The sequence below is a fragment of the Mus caroli genome, chromosome 7 (assembly GCF_900094665.2).
Source record: "Mus caroli chromosome 7, CAROLI_EIJ_v1.1, whole genome shotgun sequence".
Taxonomy (NCBI): domain Eukaryota; kingdom Metazoa; phylum Chordata; class Mammalia; order Rodentia; family Muridae; genus Mus; species Mus caroli.
The window spans coordinates 139,167,539-139,185,038 of NC_034576.1; the positions used below are offsets into that span (position 1 = coordinate 139,167,539).

Sequence of the window (17,500 nt, forward strand, 5' to 3'; positions counted from 1 at the left end):
TTTTCGAGACAGAGTTTCTCTGTATAGCACTGGCTGTCCTGGAACTCACTTTGTAGACCAGGCTGGCCTTGAACTCAGAAATCCACCTGTCTCTGCCTCCCGAGTGCTGAGATTAAAGGCTTGCACCACTATGCCCGGCTGCTCTGAGAACTTTTGACCACCTCACCCCGATAGCACATCGCAGGCAGGGCAGTGCTGTGGCAGGAATGAGGTTGGGCTCCCTCAGCCCCTCTTCTTAGAAGGCCCTGAGTGCTGTCCACTCTGTCCTCTGAGGGGCAGAGGCAGTGATTGCCCCTCCTCATATCCTCAGCTGTGGAGGATGTCAGGGTAGCTTTCATGGGCTCCACTGCAGCTTACTCAAACTTTACCTGTTACAGAGCCAGAGGTTCACCCTCATATCCCTTGGCTGGTTAGGAGTTCACTGAGAGCAGGAAGTCAGGTGATATCCTAGATGGGCCATGTTGAATATGAGACCATGCTTAAAGACTCTGGCGACTGTTTCTATTGGGTAAAGGTGCCCTAACATGTGGCCTCCTTCATTGAAAACAGTGGTAGGCTTTCTTTTACCGAGGTGATGTTCTTCAGAGAGACTAGGACCTCTGGAATGATTCACAACATAACCAGAAACTTGCCGAATAAAGCAGAATCTACTCTTGCTTCCAGCCCCTCCCCCAGAGCACCAAATGCAGCAAATTTTGCAGCCAGGAATTCAGTGTCTCACCCCCAGTTGTATGCTCTGAGTGACCTTTTGTGTTCTTGGTGTGGGTCTTTGTTTTTAATATCTTCATCCAGCTCTGGGCCCAGGACACCTGGCACTGTGTATCAGGAGAACCCTGTGCACCCAAGGTCTTTACAAAGCTCCCTTCCAGGGTGCCATGTAAAACCATCACCTTCCTGCTAACCTGTTGGTGCTTCTCCAGTGCCTCATGTTTTGCTGTGGTACAAACGCCTGCTCCCTTTCCTCTGAGTTATTGCTTGCATGTATTTCACACACACTTGACTGTCATTTAAGGGTTTACTTTATTCCCACAGCCAAGAGGAAATACAAGGAGAGTCTATAATGTGATAGTGGGCCGTGGGCTCTGTCCGGAGCAGGTGCTGGGAGGAGGTTACATAGCGGCTGTCTCCTCTGTGTGCAGACTTCTTGTCACTTCAGAGGTAGCATCACTTGGAAGTTACTGGGCCAGGTGATACTCAGCAATGAGTCCACTTCAGACTTTAGTTTTATTTCGATTCTACCCAGTGATGATTAATCAATTTTATCCAGTGATTAATCAATTCTATCCAGTGATTAATCGATTCTATCCAGTGATTGATTAATCATCACTAGCATCCTGTGAATGAGGAATCTTGCTCTCTGTCCAGATAAAAATGTCACCTTAAAAGACGCTTGCGATGCTTTGGGGTATTTTCTAGGTAAGGTGCCTTTTTAAAAATTTAGTTAATTAATTGGGTGTGTGTGTGTGTGTACATGTGTGTGTACGTGTACATGTGTGTGGTAGTTAGAAGACCATAACCCATGTGGGTCCCAGGGAATCAAACCCCAATCAACAGGCTTGGCAGTAAGCACTTTCACTTGCTGATTTGAGGTGATGCCCCACCTCTCTTCTGATTTCCTAGCTTTTCAGAAAATACAAACCATGATGGAACCAGGAGTGCATCATCTTTAGGAGCCGGACTCAGCTTTTTCCTAAAGGACCAGAGGCAACCATGGAAATAACCAGAATCCAAAGACACTTCCTAGGGCTCATTTCCTACTTGACCCCAGCCCCAGTACACACATACCCTTCCAGGGCACACCAGAGCCCACATTTTTGCACACTGCTCTCCTGCAGACCTCTGTGAGCCTGCATCTCCCCATGTGTCAAATACTCACTGAGCATATATCCTGGATTTGAGGCCATTCTGCAGGTACTGGTCCCCACTCCACATCATCCTTCTGAAGATCCAGTGCATTCTCCAGGGTTACCAGGACCAGTTCCCTATCTATGATAGGAACGTGCCCTGTAAACCCTCAGTGCTTCATGATTTCAGACCCTGGGGAGAAAACGTTCTAAGTATTGGTCTGGGCAGAGATGTGTTGCTTTGCTGGAAATCTTAGTGCCATGGTCTGGTAAAATGTACATAGAGTCAGGATGATCTCTGTAGGCCGCGGGAGCATTGTAAATGTCGCTCTGTGACAGTACACTGTAGGCTGTCCATATGGAGGGAGAAGTCTTACACATGAGGCTTTCCTTCAAGTCTGTCTCTGGAGAAGGATGGAGTCCAAATCTTGTGTAAGGATACAGGCACTGACAGTGACCGACACTGTCTGTGAACAGTGTCACCCCCTTCTCCATCTGAAGGCATAGTTAAATCAGCTAGTGTTTCTGCCATAGCCCACTCCTGATCTCAGCTCAGCCCAAGGGCCTGAGGTCTGTGACTCAGAGGCACAGTGCAAGAGCTCACAGGTAGGCTCTTCCTGGCTTTGAGGCTTGAAAAAGGAAGATATGGTGAGCTGGATAGAAGTGGTGCTCTTGGGTTTGTCTTGGGTAATTCCACCTGACCCTCTTTGGGATCCGGAAGACTTAAAAGAGGGTCAGTGTGGCTGGTGATTGGCTCTGTCCACAGAGATGCTAAGCAGCATCTCACAAAACTGTCATATGGATGCCCGCATCTAACCAGACCTGGTGACTCACGATTGTCATCAGGAGAAGAAGTGCAGCGAGTTTGGGGGTAGCCTGGGCTACAGAGTGAGACCCTGTCTTATCCCTTACCCCACACCCATACACACACTGGAAGAAGATGCCTCGTAAGATTGGTGAGAGGTGACAAGGTTTGGCGAGCGTGCTCTTTGTCTCTTAGTCTCAGCATGTCTCCTGTCTGCATCCACCTTCTGTGTGCACCAGGTACCCAACATGCTTAGGTAATCTGAGATTCTCTCAACATCTTACCCCCTCAGGAGCAACAGGTACCTGGAGCTGGTGTTGTCCGTCCAGATGAAAGGGCCTGGCCACTCTGATTCCACCTCTCTTTGATCTCTCTGCAGAAGGTCGGCTTGTCTGCCTGGAGATTCCTCTGAAGGGCAATTTAAAAGTTGGATTTGAGCAACATCAAGTGAAATGTCTTCCCATCTCATGCCGTGAGGAGCTCTTTGGTGTAGTTCATGGCTGGCTATGCAGGAAGATGTTAACCCTTCCTTGGCAACAAACTGTCTTGCAGGCCATGCTTGCTTGCTTCTTTCAGAGAGAACTCAAAATATCCCAGTCCTGGGAAGCTTCTCAGACCTGGAGGAGGAGCCTACTGCCTTGCTTACGATTCATGCCGAGACCCACTTGTCTCGACCTCGTTAGTGTCTGGGAGAAGGGGAGAACCTGGGTTATGGGCAAAGCCAGTGGAAATGATAGAAATCAAGGAAGGGTTCTATTGACTGAGCCAGACATTAGCCCAAGGTGTGGCGATCAATATACTCACCTGTTTTGAATGGTGCACAAGCCAGGGCTGCTAAATCCTGCTGCCAGGCAGAGGTGGTGAGGGGCGTAGTGATTTTGTTTGTTTTTTAGTTGCTGGAATGGTTCATTCTGAGAAAAGTGACCAGGCGGCTTCTGATAGTGTCCATTTAAAGAAAAACCATTCACCCCAGGCATTGTTGCTTGATTTTGTAATGTTGTAGAAAAGTATTTTGTTGTTCGCAAGTCTAGGTCTCTGTGTTTTATTCTTAATAGAAGAGGAAGGCCAAGTGCTTTGGGGCCTCAGACCTCCTTGGTACCACGGGAGCTCAAGATGACATGGGGGGTGGGGGGGACATTCCACCCCTTTTGCTTGTTTCTTTTTGTTTCTCTCTTGTACAAAAAGGGAAACAGTGACTTTGCTTTTAGCATTGAATGATCTCATCTCTACGCCATCTCTATATTAAGTGATCTCATATCATATAGGAATTTGTTACTCAGCTGTGACAACCTGGCCTAAGACAGACATGGCCCCCGTTGGAGGTAGGGGTGAGAGGAGAGTTTAGCTTTGCCTGTGCTGCAGTAAAGAGCATGGTGCACAGAGCTGAGTGGGGGGATGAGCAGAAGGCACAACTTACATACCCTATAGATCCTAAGCACTCGAGGCTATTTAAAAATGGGTTATAGATGACTGCTTTCCTCCTATTCACTTTTGTAGCTATGAGAAAAATACCCAGACCAAAAGTGACTTTGGGGGATAAAGGGTTTATGTGACTTATAATTTCAGGTTAGTCTATCACTGAGGGGAAGTCAAGGCAGGCAGGAATCAAGTAGCTAGTCACAAAACATCTGTACCCTTGCTGTGTGCTTGATCTCAGCGAAGGGTGGTCCCTCTTTCATAGTGCTAGATAGAACCTTTGTCTAGAGAATAGAGCTGACCACAGTAGGCTGGCTCTTCACATATCAACAATGAAGAAAATACCCCACAGACACTCTCACGCCAACCTGCCTTAGGCAAGCCTTCATTTAGACTGTAATTCTCTCTCATTCTAGCTTGGGTTTGCGCGGACTGGTCATGCTAACCAGCACATTTGCATGGATGTTTTTATGAACTGTGACATTATCTAAGGCCCTCCTGTTTGAAATGGGAAAGTACAAGGAGAATGAAGACAACTTACTTTCTTGTCATGGACATAACTTATGGAGGCTTTATTGGTCCTGCTTCGTCTTTTATTGTCACAACTCACTAAATTCTACCTCTGTGAGTAGACCCTTACGTGTGCATTGTGGTGTGGTGGGCCTCTTTACACAACACAAATGAATTGGGTTTTTAAATTTTTATTTAAATGTGTTTATACATTTAGATTATATCCTTTTCTTCTCCCAACTCCTTCCAGGTTCTCCCCACCTCCCTAAACCCTCATTTTTTTTCTCTTTCAATAAAGACAAACAAAAGCCCCCCCAATCTATAAGAAAAACATAACAAAACATAATGAAAGCCCCCCCAACACACATATATACACACAACACCACTACCACCAATAACAACAACAACAACATGGAGTGCTTTTGTGTTTGTATTAGCCAGATGCTCCTGTGTTTGAGACCTGCCCTGAAGGGTAGATGATAGACCTACCCAGTGACAATACAGTAAAAACAAGCCTGATTTCCCCTTTCCTAGCAAGTATCAATTGCAAAAAGCCCCGTGGTTAGGGGTACTATATGTGCTGTGTTTTGTCTGGTTTGAACCCCTTGCAAGTCTTGTGTGACACAAAGACTAATGTCACAGTCTCTCTGAGGAGTTGATATGTGTTATCATGCCTCTTTTGACTGGAAGACCATTTTCTTAGTGCCCTCCAACACCTCTAGCTCTTACCATCTTCCTGCCTCTCTTTCTACAGCGATTTCTTGAGTTTTGAGGGAAGGGTTTGATGAAGACACTGAGGCACTGAGTGCTCAGAAGTCTCTCACTCTGTGCACATTGTCCAGTCCCACCATGAGTTGTAACACACTGTTAAATGCCTTCCCTGGCTGTTGGCTGGCAACCTTAGGAATGTACCATCATCTATTTACTGTTCTCTAACCTTGGGATTACTTGAGACAGTCCTACTTGTAGTCTTGGCTCTTCCAGAATGCATTATGGGTATTGGACAAACCTCAGACTCACAGGAATATTCTTGCCTCTGGTTCCTGAGTGCTAGGATTACAGGTTTGGGCCCATCATTCCCAGGTTGTTAATTTTACTCTTTTGTTTTCTTTCATTTTGTTTTCAAGTTTTCAAGACAGGGTTTCTCCATGTAGCCCTGGCTGTCCTGTAACATGTTCTGTAGAACAGGCTGGTCTCAAACTCAGAAATCTGATTGCCTCTATTTCCTGAATGCTGGGGTTAAATGTGTGCTCCATCACCCCCTGGCTATAATTTTACTTGTAATAACACCAAATCTGGCTGGTATGCTGTCTTAGAAGAAACTGCCAGGGTCAGTGGGTGGGATAAAGTCCTTTCTAATGCTGTTTCTGTCAGTGCTTGAAGCCATAACCATGGCCAGTGGGGAAGAGTCATCTGTATTACAAAAGAAGAAACTGAGGCTCGGAACGAGTAAAGTGTATTTTGAAACAGAACCCTCTTCAGTAAGACTAGAAGCACAGGCTAGGTCAGGAAGCTGATTCCTTATTTTATGCAGTGCAAACTTATGTGCAGGGAGCACCAGGCCCTCTGTTGACTCTGGGAGTAAGACACAAAGTCCTTGGGAAATACTTGGTTCTTTAGGGTCTTGAGCTTAAGATTTGCTAGAATAGGTGCTCAGTGACTTAGCTTGGCCAGTCCTGCTGCCGGGAGCAGGCTTGATCTCAGCCATCTAGTCATGGCTCCATTGTCCCCACAGACAGATCTTTTCAATCCAGATACTCTCCTGCTGTGGGTGTGAACATGTGTATCTGCTAAGTGGATACAGAGACCTGCCAAGGAGCTCTGCAGCCTCCTCGCTGAGAAGCATCTCTCTCTTCAGGCATCCGGTCTACAGACTGTGTCTGAGCCGCTCAGGCTCCCTGTACTGGAAGCTCCTGCCTCCCACATCCCCCAGTGCACACCCCGTGGGAGCCCTCAGGGGGGCCTTAGGTCCCTGACATCTCGTGCCCTCCCTTCCCTGCTGCGTTTTGTTTGCCTGTGTCTTGTGAACCATGTTGAGTTTACTTGTTTTCTTCTCTCTGGCATTAGGTGGGAACTGGAATCCTATGGCCAATACTCCATCTTTCTTGGAAGGAGAAGTACACTTGGGTGCTTTTCAAAAACAAAATTAAGATAAGATTTAATTTATGGTTGTGTTTTTACAGTATTTTCATGCAGTTATGAAAAGAAGTTTGCTTGGCCCTGAACTTCCCAGAAATTAGTTGTACCTTTTGGAGGCAGGGAGACCCCACATAGAAATCAGTATCTATTAGTGATATGCCTGTCGCTGGTAACTTACATATGAAAGATGGGATGGAGCTCAAAGACCAAGCGAATGTCTCTCAGAGAAAAGAAGGAGCCACTCTCTCCAAAGAAGCCACAAGGAAAGAAACCCTGCTGTATGCGGTACAAAGGCTGCATCCAGAGAGGATTTGTGCTCTCTTTGCCTCAAACCTGGCATATTCTGAATCTCAAGTCTCTCTCCTCTTGGCCAATACACTAGAGAAAGTGTAGAGTATGTTTCTCTACTGACTGCCACCACCAACTCTTACCTCCTCTCTCTCTTCTCCTTCTCCATAGGTCATGCTTTGTAAAGTTTTAACTCCCCAGAAACACATCTCTAAAGTAAGAAGTTTATCAGTACAACACTTTGCATTGTGATTATAGATCTCTGTGGGTCAGAACTCCCAAGTGTGTGCTGTACTTCAGCCTGGGACACTGGCATCTTACCTGAGTCTAGAGTGGCTCTTGGATCTCCCTCCTTTGATACACCTCAGGCCTGTCTTAAGAACAGGTGAAATCAGCGTCATCATCATGGAGCCCGGGCCTCAGGCACTCCGTGTTGACTGCACTTTCCTGCTCGACCACTGAGCCTTTCATACGGTGGTCCATCCCGGACAGGAATGAGAGGTATCTTTGTGGCCTCTTGAGCCTCCACCCCTGTAGCAGGCCATGGATCTGGTGTGTCTTTCTGTCTCCTTTCCTAGTCTTGGCTCCCTGGCCAGGGCCTTATGGGAGCTTGGGATAGAAGGTGTCGTTGTTGGTATTCTTGTGTTACTGCTGAGCTTGACAGTCAGAGTCTGGCCTAAGGGGATGGCTCATTTGAGAAAGTGCTTACCACATCTCTCAATTGCTGTTCTGCTGCTGTGAGGAGACACCATGAACAAGGCAACTGTGATAGTTTGAATAGGAATGCCCCCCTCCGTGGGTTCATGTATTTGAATGCTTTAGGGAGTGACATTAGGAATTGTGGCCTTATTGGAGTAGGTATGGCCTTGTTGGGATAGGTGTGGCCTTGTTGGGAAGTGTGTCTCTGGAGGCAGGCTTTGGGGTTTGGAAAGCACGTGTTAGTCCCAGTGCTTTCTTTCTTCTTGTTGCCTGTGGGTCTAGATGTAGAACTCTCAGCTATTTATCCAGTGCTATGTCTTCCTGCCTGTCGCCATGATGACAATGGAGTAAACCTCTGAAAATGTAAGCAAGCTCCAATTAAATGCTTTCCTTTATGAGTTGCCATGGTCACGACACCTCTTCACAGCAATAAACGTTGACTAAGGCAGCAGCTTATAAGATAAAGCATTTAATCGAGGGCTTTCTTACCGTTTCAGAGGATGAGTCTGTGACCATTGTGACAGGAAGCATGACAGCAGGCAGGGAAATGTGTCACTGGTGCAATATTAGAGAGCGCTTACATCTGAACCACAAACAACAGGCAGACTGGGAGAGACTAGGTATGGGTCTTTGAACCCTTCAAGCCCACTCCGAGTTGACTCACCTCCTCCATCAAGGCCACACCTCCTAATCCTTCCCAAACAGTCCACCAACTGGGAACCAAACCTTTAAATGTAGGAGTCTATAAAGGCCCTTTCTATTCATCCCTCTATACCATACAAACAAGGACCTGAGTCCACTCTCCCATAGCCCACATTAAAGCTGTACAGTGGCATGAACTTGTAACCCTAGTGCTGGGAGGAGATAGAGACAGGAGGGTCCCTGGGGCTTGGTGGCCAGACTGGCCTAATCAGCAAGCTTCATTCCAGTGAGAGACACTATCTCACAATATAAGCAACTGAAGTAGATACACAATATCTTCCTCTGGCTTCCATGCCTTTGCACATATGAGCAACACACACACACACACTCGTGTGCTCACACATGCACATACACACAAATGAACTTTGAGCACTTCCCTGCTGAGTCACTATGAGTTCTAAAGATTGCTTGGTGGGAGTCCCTTTTGAAATTAGAGTATCTTCCTTTAATGAGGCCAATTTCCACATTTGCCTTTATAAGGAAAGAGGAAGTGCCTGCGAATAAGACAAATTAAGAAAGGTAATCTGTTGAGTAAATCAGAAGCTGTACAATTGAGAAAACAACCGGCAATTAATTACTTGTAGGTTATTGTTTAGATTTTCAACTCATTATGTGAACATTGGAAGGTACGCTTCCAGTCTCAGCTGATTTCAGCTGCCATGCGCCCTCACTTCAGGTGATGAAGGGGTGCGTTTCAAGCTCTTAAGGAAAAGTGCCAGTGTTCCCCACAGGTTTTGCATTCTCAGTGGCTTATGCGGGCAGACTACCTGTGTCACTAATAATTGTGGTGTGGCTGGCTGTGTCCGGCTTATCTGAAAAGCTCTGAGGGGCGTGAATGGGATCCACACCTCTCATGGAGGACCTTGAATGGTCACATGAGATCAGGTTTCTCTAGAAGGAAAGGTGGCTAGCAAGTGGGAGAGTCTGTATAGAGGAGCCTGAGGAAAGTGCAGGGAGCCAGCCCTGTTTGTGGCATGAGCCTTCTCTAGAAGCAATGGGCATTCCAATGGCTTTGCCATTGTTGGGATTACATGACCTCAGACTTCCAGACACTTGTCACATGGCCACAGAGGTAATCCTCATCTGCTCAAGGCAGGTGGCCATCAGTATTTCATAGGGCAGGGATAAGATTAGGCAAGAGGGCTATTTATAGAGCAAGGTTCAAAAATGGAATCTGTCCCACTCTGGTTTGGGTAAGCTAACTATATCCCCCAGGGTTCATAAGTTGGGGTCTTTGTGCTCAGAATCTCAGAATATGACTGAACCTTTTACAAGGTATTTAACTCATTGGGGTTGTCATAGTGGGTCTTTGTCTAATCCGATACTGTCCTTTATAAGAGCATAGGGGTACTGAGGCCAGTGTGCACATGAGAGTGACCATCTGTAAGCCAAAGAGACAGCATCAAAGAGTACTGTGGTGTTTTGTCTTGCCTTTCCCTCCAGAACAGCAAGAAAACAAGTAGGTAAATTTCAAAGACCAGCCAGACAAAATTCACATAATTTGTTAAAAGAAAAAAAAAAAAAAAAAAGGAACCAGGCAGTGGTGGCACATGCCTTTAATCCCAGCACTTGGTAGGCAGAGGTAGGCAGATTTCCTAGTTCAAGACCAGCCTGGGCTACATAGTGAGTTCCAGGATTGCAAGTGCTATAAGAGAAACCCTGTCTTGGAAAACCAAAAAGAAAAAAAAAGGAAAGAAAAGAAAAAAGAAAAAGAACTTCAGTAAACAGAAAGAAAGCTCAAGTAAACCCAAAACTGTAAGACCAATTGAGTGGTCGAGTGTTTAAAAAACCCAGTTAAAATAATTTTGAAAATGATTTCTCCCATTATTTTCTTTTTCTTTGCTGGTGATGCAACCCAGGGCCTGAGCTGGGTTCGCACTCTAACACGGAGCTCCATCCCCAGCCCAGCAATCTCTCCCATTCTGAAGTGCATTGTCCTGATTCACAGTGACTCTCCCCAAAGCAAAAGGAATTGGAGACGTACTGTATAAGTATGACTTCTGTGAGTTCAGCATCACCTGACGTGGTGGTCAAGGAGCAGGAAGAGCCTGGTCTACTTATGAAAGGAGATGAAAATGATCTTGGATACAATTAGCTGATTGAATTTGGCACTATGTGGAACCTTAGGTTTATTTCAGGCATGTAAAGAATTTAATGACAGGGAATCTCTAAGGGAATGATTTTAAACATTTTAAAGAGTGTAAAACATAACCCAGCAGCTAAGATTAAATGAAATGATGAGAAAAATCTGAATCCAAAATCAGGAAGTAAAAAGAGAGGAGACGGGAGAGGAGGGGATGGGTGGGAAAAGGAGAGGAAGAGGAGAGAAGAAGGGAAAGGAGGGTAGGAGAGAGGAGGAGAAGAAAGGGGAAGGGGAGAAGGAGACAAGAGGGAAGAGGAGAGGAGAGAATGGGAAGGGAAGGAAAAAGGAGAGGAAGGGAGAGGGGAGAAGAAGGGAGAGGAGGGAAAGAGAGGGGAGGGGAAAAGAAGAGAGAGGAGGGGAGGGGAAGGGATAGGAGGAAGTGAGGAAAGGAAAGAGGAGGGAAGAGGAGAAAGGAGCGGGAAAGAAGAGAACAAGGAGAGGAGCATAAGAATGAAAGAAGACAAGGTGATTAAAAAATTATGTTCAAGCCATCCTCATTAATAATTCCATAAGGAATAAGCAACCTAAGCCCACCACATAGGAAACATAACTGTCACTTCCGTGTGGCCAGGGCACAGAGATCTCACTACACACTGCTTATGAGAAGCTGACTTAGAATAGAAAGCAAAGAAGCACCATGCGATCAGAAGGTGCTCGGATGAGTCGATGTTTGTAGGCTATGGGAGAGGCAAGGTGAAGCATTAGGAGTGGCGGAGTGGCCAAGTGACCAGAACCGCAGGTGGTGCGTACCTGACAGTAGAATTTCAAAATGTGCGAAACTGAGACAGGAAGGAGACATACATGAGTCTATAGTGACAGATGAGGCTCAATGATTAGAAGAGCAAACCCTTCATTGGGGGCCCTGTATTCCATCCAATGGATGACTGTGAGCATCCACTTCTGTATTTGCCAGACACTGGCATAGCCTCACACGAGACAGCCATATCAGGGTCCTTTCAGCAAAATCTTGCTGGCATATGCAATAGTGTCTGGGTTTGGTGGTTGTTTATGGGATGGATCTCCAGGTAAGGGCTAGAGAAAGTACCCAAGGGGTTAAAGGGGTCTGCAACCCTTAGGAGGAACAACAATATGAACTAACCAGTACCTCCCCACCCTCCAGAGCTTGTGTCTCTAGATGCATATGTAGCAGAGGATGGCCTAGTCAGCCATCATTGGGAGGAGAGGCCTTTGACCTTTTGAAGATTCTATGCCCCAGTACAGGGGAATGCTAGGGCCAGGAAACAGAAGTGGGTGGGTTGGGGAGCAGGGTAGGGGGAGGGTATAGGGGACTTTCGCAGAGAAAACTAGGAAAGGGGATAGCATTTGAAATGTAAATGAAGAAAATATCAAAGAAAAGAAAAGACAAGAAAAGAAAAGAAAAGAGGAAAGGAAAGAAAAGCCACCAGGAAGTAGACTTTAAACAGGGTTACCTACCAGGCTGCTGTAGCAGACATTTGAACGACACTGTGTCAAAAGCTAATTGGCCTTCTCTCATTTCCAGCATATGTGTATCAGTTCCAAGATGGGCCAGAATTTCTGAATAGAATTTAAATTTTTAGAAGCATATCAAGTGTTTTCTAACTATAGCAGAATCCAGTGAGAACTGTGTAGCAGGAAGAATAGGACAGGGTGGTTGAGCTAAACGGTCTAGTTCAGAGTCACGGGGAGTTAGAAAAGATGTGAATTACATAAGTGTAGAACCACGAACTTCCAGATCCTGAAAGCTGCCGCTATGGCTGTGCTTGGAGGGAAATTTATACCATAAAGCTTTCATGATAAGGACACGGAGGTGTTCAACAATGATAAAAACTTCTTTTAAAATGCATGAAGCTGAAGAGACGGCTCAGTGGTTAAGAGCGCTTGCTGCTCTTGCACAGGACTTGAGTTTAGTTCCCAGCTCCCACATTAAGCAGCTAACAACTCCCTGTAACTGCAGCTCCGGGGGATCCAGTGCCCTCTTCAGGAGTCTCGTCAATACACACGCACCTAAAGATAAAAATTAATCTTTAATAAGGTGGGGGGGACAAAATAAAAGCCAATCACCCCCAACAGGACAGGAACACTAGAGATCAGTTGAACAGAAAGCAGAAAAAATAGAACACATAAATAAGTAAAAAAAAAAAAATTATTATTTGAGATATGTGTTGAACTTTTAGTTGCTACCAAAAATGAGAAATAAATGAGAAGAGGCAAAACCAAAAGTATTGATGATGGCTGCGTGCCATTGGCCAACACAGGCAAGAAAGCATAATGGTTCCTCAGCAAGAGGAAGGAAGTGCCCAGGCTGGGACCCTGTCACACTAACTGACTAACGCAGGAAAAGAAAGTTCTCAGCTTAGATTGTAGCTCCGTTGGTAGAGTGCTTACCTAGCTAGCATCTGGGAAGGCCTGTATCCAACAGCCCTGGACTGTATAAGCCAGGCATGGTGGCACCTGTAATCCCAGCACTTAGGAGACAGAGACAGGAGGATCACAAAATCAGGGTCAGCCTCAGAGTTGAAGGCCAGCCTGAGCTGCATGATATCCCAAAAGGGTAGCAAGGTTGGTTCCGTAACTGTAGATTCATAAAGACGACTTTCCATAATGGAAAAAACTCAGCCTAATTGCTTTTGTGGGGGAATCCATGAGAGCGTTGTAGAAGAAATCGTACAATGTTATAAAACTATTCCAGAAAACAAATATAAGGACGTATTTTCTGGCTTTTATGATCCTGATATTGTAACTAGGAAAAGCACTAAATGTGAGCAACAGTATGCTCTGTGTGTGTGTGTGTGTGTGTGTGAGTGTGTGTGTGTGTGTGGAGAGAGAAAGAGAGAGAGAGAGAGAGAGAGAGAGAGAGAGAGAGAGAGAGGAAAGAGAGAAAAAAAGAAAAAAGGGAAGTTGATGGGTCAGTCTGACATTCTAATAAGAAAGCTACAGTTTTTTATAAGCTGTCCAAAATAACTCCAACAGAACATCCGATGTGTGTGTGATAAAATAGGTGAGCTTGTGCTTCCTTCACACGATCTGCCTTAAGAGCAGATATCACAGTCTCTCTTAGGTCATAGCTTGCAAGGCTTTTGTCCATGCTGACATTAAGCGAATCTTCATTTGTTATGTATTGTCGTTATTTTTCCTTGATGATCTCTTTAGCTAACAATTGCAACTTCTGTAATTGTACTTCCTCGGAGTAAAAAACCCCTTCCTCCAAACTTGCTGCCATTGAACCTTTGCGATCTTTCTGGCTTGAGGATTGTAAAATATTTTGTATCCAACATAGTGCTCCAAACATGGCATCTGCATAATGTATGCAGCCATGCTAATATTAGAAGCATGTTCAAGGAGCAGCCTGTGGGGTTAATAGAGTTTAATTTGCAAGACAAATGAAGGCTCATTTTCTCCTAGGCACTTTGCTCTCAATCCTGGCAGGGCCACTTTTGAAGAAGAGGACCTTGAATCTAAGATGAGACAGGAACAGAGCTGAGGGCAGTGACACCAGGTTGTCCTCTGGAATCTGGAGCTGGCCACTGCCTGCAGCTCTTCAGGGGCAGTAGCATGGTTCAGTCGCCTACCGCTCAGGAGGGCACAGGGGAAGAATAAAAACTGGCAATTTTCTTGCCCACAAACAAGTTCTTGATTAAAACCAGGATTCTCCGCAAATGAGACGATTCTCCAGTTTTGTTTTGTTTTGTTTTGTTTTGTTTTGTTTTGTTTTTTTAACAAAATTCAGAACAGTCTTTATAACCAAGGTGATTCTTATTAAAAGCATCTCATCTCAAAGTATCAAAAAGAAAAAGAAGCAGCTGAAAGAAATCTGCTTAAGTACAGATAGTATCTCAGGCTGGCAAGGTTGTGGGCTGGTTGTTTTTAAATGGGTTTGTTTTTGTTTGCTTGCTTGCTTGCTTGCTTGCTTGTTTGCTTGTTTGTTTGCTTGCTTGCTTGACACTGAACATGTGTGTCTTTGAGGTGTGAGCTTGCTTTATCTTACATATACTGATTGGCCCTCATGGAAGTGCCTGGCCTCAGGCCTCCATCTGGAAATGCCCATCACACAAGAGTTGTACCTTCTAGGAGCTGTGTCCCGTTCACTAATGCCCAGGACAGATTCTAGTCCCCAGAACAGCTACAACTACTACAGTGGTTCTCTGAACATCCTGTGGGCATTAAGAACCAGAGATCAGAACTGCCGAAAAGAGACTTGTATGTTGCTTAGAGGCATCGTGTCTGCCAGAAGAGGTTTGTGTACCATAGCCTGTCTCGAGGACCGTATCATGTGGCGATGTTATATTCACCTAAGACTGTGTGGCAGAGTCATATGATGACGTGTGTCTCGGCTGGCCCAAGGTTAAACAATGCAGAGCAAATTCAAGAACAATATGAATCTTAAGAAACATACTGTGACTGACGGGGAAAGCCGTGCTGGCTGAACATGCAGGGGTCTCAGAGGTTCAGTTGTTACTGATAACTAGGGGACAACAGAGTGAGCGAGCGAGCGAGCAAGTGAGCTTTGTAGCTGAAAAGTGACCCATCACATTTTCATCTTCCTCACTTTGCACCCCCTTCATCGTGGGGTCGCCCTTGGAGTACATTTCTCCAGCTCCGGAGTTTAGCACCCGCTGTACAGGTAAGGCTGCTCACTGAGGGAGAAAGCTGGGCATGGTGGCTAAAACCAGAGAATAGAGTTTGGTTCAGGGAGGAAAGCTGGAGTAAGCAGTTTGGAAAAGTCAGATGTTTAAAACATGAAAAGAAATGTATCTCTGAGTTGCAGTGGTTTGAGCTTCATGATCTTGATGTGCCCGTGACTCCCTGGGGGCTGGCAGATCCAGGGGGAAGGGTTCAAAGGCAGAGAGCCTGTTTGAGCTAGGACAGGGCAGACTTGCTGAGGAAGGTGGACAGCCCCTGAGACTCCACCTTCCTGGGCATCCTTCTAAGGGGCAGGGCAGGGCCTCTTCTTGAACCAGGACTAATGTATGCTCTGTGACTAGAGTAGCAGGACTCCTATGTCCACCTGGAAGCCGGTACGTGTCATCTTCAGTGTTTAAGGCTCTAAGTGCTGCTGGGCTCCCTGGCACCTCGGTACTTGTTCTGTGTTCTGAGATGCATGCTTCATTCCTCTGTAGTCTTAGCACCTGCTCAGAACTTAATCGTAGTGCGTACTGAATATGCATCAGCTTGGTCTGTGCAATGTGGATGTTCACAAGGCTTATAAGTATGTTGAACTCCTCACATTAAGAGCTTCTTGCCATCCCCACAACAGAACAGAAGAGACTAGGGCCTATGCCAAAGCTCTGTAGAAAAACCAGGTTCTTAACAGAAACGAGAGTGGGTTGCTGTGAGAACTCAGACGAAGTAGTAGTGACCTTTCTCCTGAGTTCAGAACTAGGGCACGAAGGAAGGGTAAACGTTAGGAAGTGCACCCTCCCCCCGATCCTCGCTGAGAGCTCCAGCTTCATACTAACCTCTGCTTTAAAGAACGTGTACAGTACTCAGCCTTAAATAATGCTAAGTAACCAAAACCAAATAAAGGACTTTCTTGTCCCAAATGGGCACCTTCTAAAGCTTTGAAAAGAGTACACTTGTAATTAGCCCTCCCTAAAGATCTTGGGATCAGAAGATGTGCAACACCAGAGCTTACCGTACCCAGAAGTTTCCATTCAGTTTTTGTGTGTGTGTGTGTGTGTGTGTGTAGCATCCGTGCTGGCTCTTCAGGGTCATTAACAATGCAAACTGAATATGCATATTGATCCCAGAAACCCATGACCCTTGGGTGTTGTTTGCAGGGGAGCAGGGAGAGCTTGCCCACAGGCTCCGGGGGAATTGGGAAGTGAGAGCCCCAGCTTTCCTTTTGTTTGGGTGTGCAATGCCAAACAGCCACTGGCTGTCACTGAAGGACAGGTAGAGTGTAAGGAAGTTGTAGGCCTAGCCACCACCTTCCCCTCCAGCGCTGTCTTGTGGCTGAGGACTAGGGAGGCTAGGATTAGACCTGAGAAGAGGAAATTAATGTTTCCCTTTCATTTTCCTCCTGGCGATTCCTTCTGGGCACGTGTCAATTTGCCTGCCTCCCTCTGGAAGCTGGTGTCTCTGCCAGGCTCCACAGCTCCAGTAGCCAACACGCCAAGTCCCATTTACTGGGGGGGGGGGTTCTGCTAGTGACGGCTCTAATAGGCCCTTCACCTGCTCTGTGGAGGTGCTGAGAAATGGTGGTTGCTCTCATTAGCTTTGGTCACCGTCACTGGCTGGATGCTACAGGCAGCTGGGGAAGGGCTAAGGGCTGCAAGTCCCCCAGCCACCCGAGCCCCCTCTGTGCACAGTCTCCTCGCTCAAGTATGTAGCTTGCCACAGGAGATCAAGAAATGCGTTAAATGCATAAAATTAAAGGCAGTGCCATGAGGCTCCCCAGGTGACGTTGCCAGAAGCTTGACACACTGTGACAGCATGTGTCACTAGGAAATGAGCCCGGGGGTCAGTTATGGTCCCCCTGTGGTGCTGGCTAGCTAGTGTGCCAAAGTCAAATTCCAAATGTTGGACTGGACGTAACAAGGGCCAGTTCCTGCTGGAACCCGAGAATGACAATTCTGTCAGCAGCCCACAGACATCAGCCGGGTGGTTTGTTGTTTTGGTTTTTTTTTTTTCTTAATATAAAATAATAGCCTATTCCAAACAATAATCTTTGCAAATCCAAGAAGAAAACACAGTTCATCTCCCTTTATAGAGTCTAATTTGTGTCTGTTGGATTTAAACAGCGGCAGCAGAAACACTAGTGTCTTCAGGTGATTCTCCTGCTCTCACCAACAGATGACAATCATGTCTTATGGTTTTTGATTTGACAGAACGGTTCATTTCATCAGCTTGCTAGCAGCCCATTTGATTCAATTTCCCTCTGCAGTGTTTTACTGAAAATGACAAAAACGTTCTTTTACATAAAGCCTGTGAGTCTGTGAAGGAACATAAATGCGCCGCGCTGTTTACATACTA

General features: G+C 46.0%; 1 protein-coding gene and 1 long non-coding RNA gene across 5 annotated transcripts in view; both read left to right on the forward strand.

Annotated features, from left to right (window-relative positions):
• LOC115031567 overlaps positions 1 to 4,880 on the forward strand; it is a 32,231-nt gene extending 27,351 nt beyond the window's left edge. The window contains exon 3 of the long non-coding RNA XR_003837249.1: positions 3,029 to 4,880. This is a non-coding gene — a long non-coding RNA (uncharacterized LOC115031567). The remainder of the gene's footprint in view (positions 1 to 3,028) is intronic.
• Mgmt (O-6-methylguanine-DNA methyltransferase) overlaps positions 1 to 17,500 on the forward strand; it is a 232,663-nt gene that overhangs the window by 126,200 nt on the left and 88,963 nt on the right. The gene's annotated exons all lie outside the window — the stretch shown is intronic.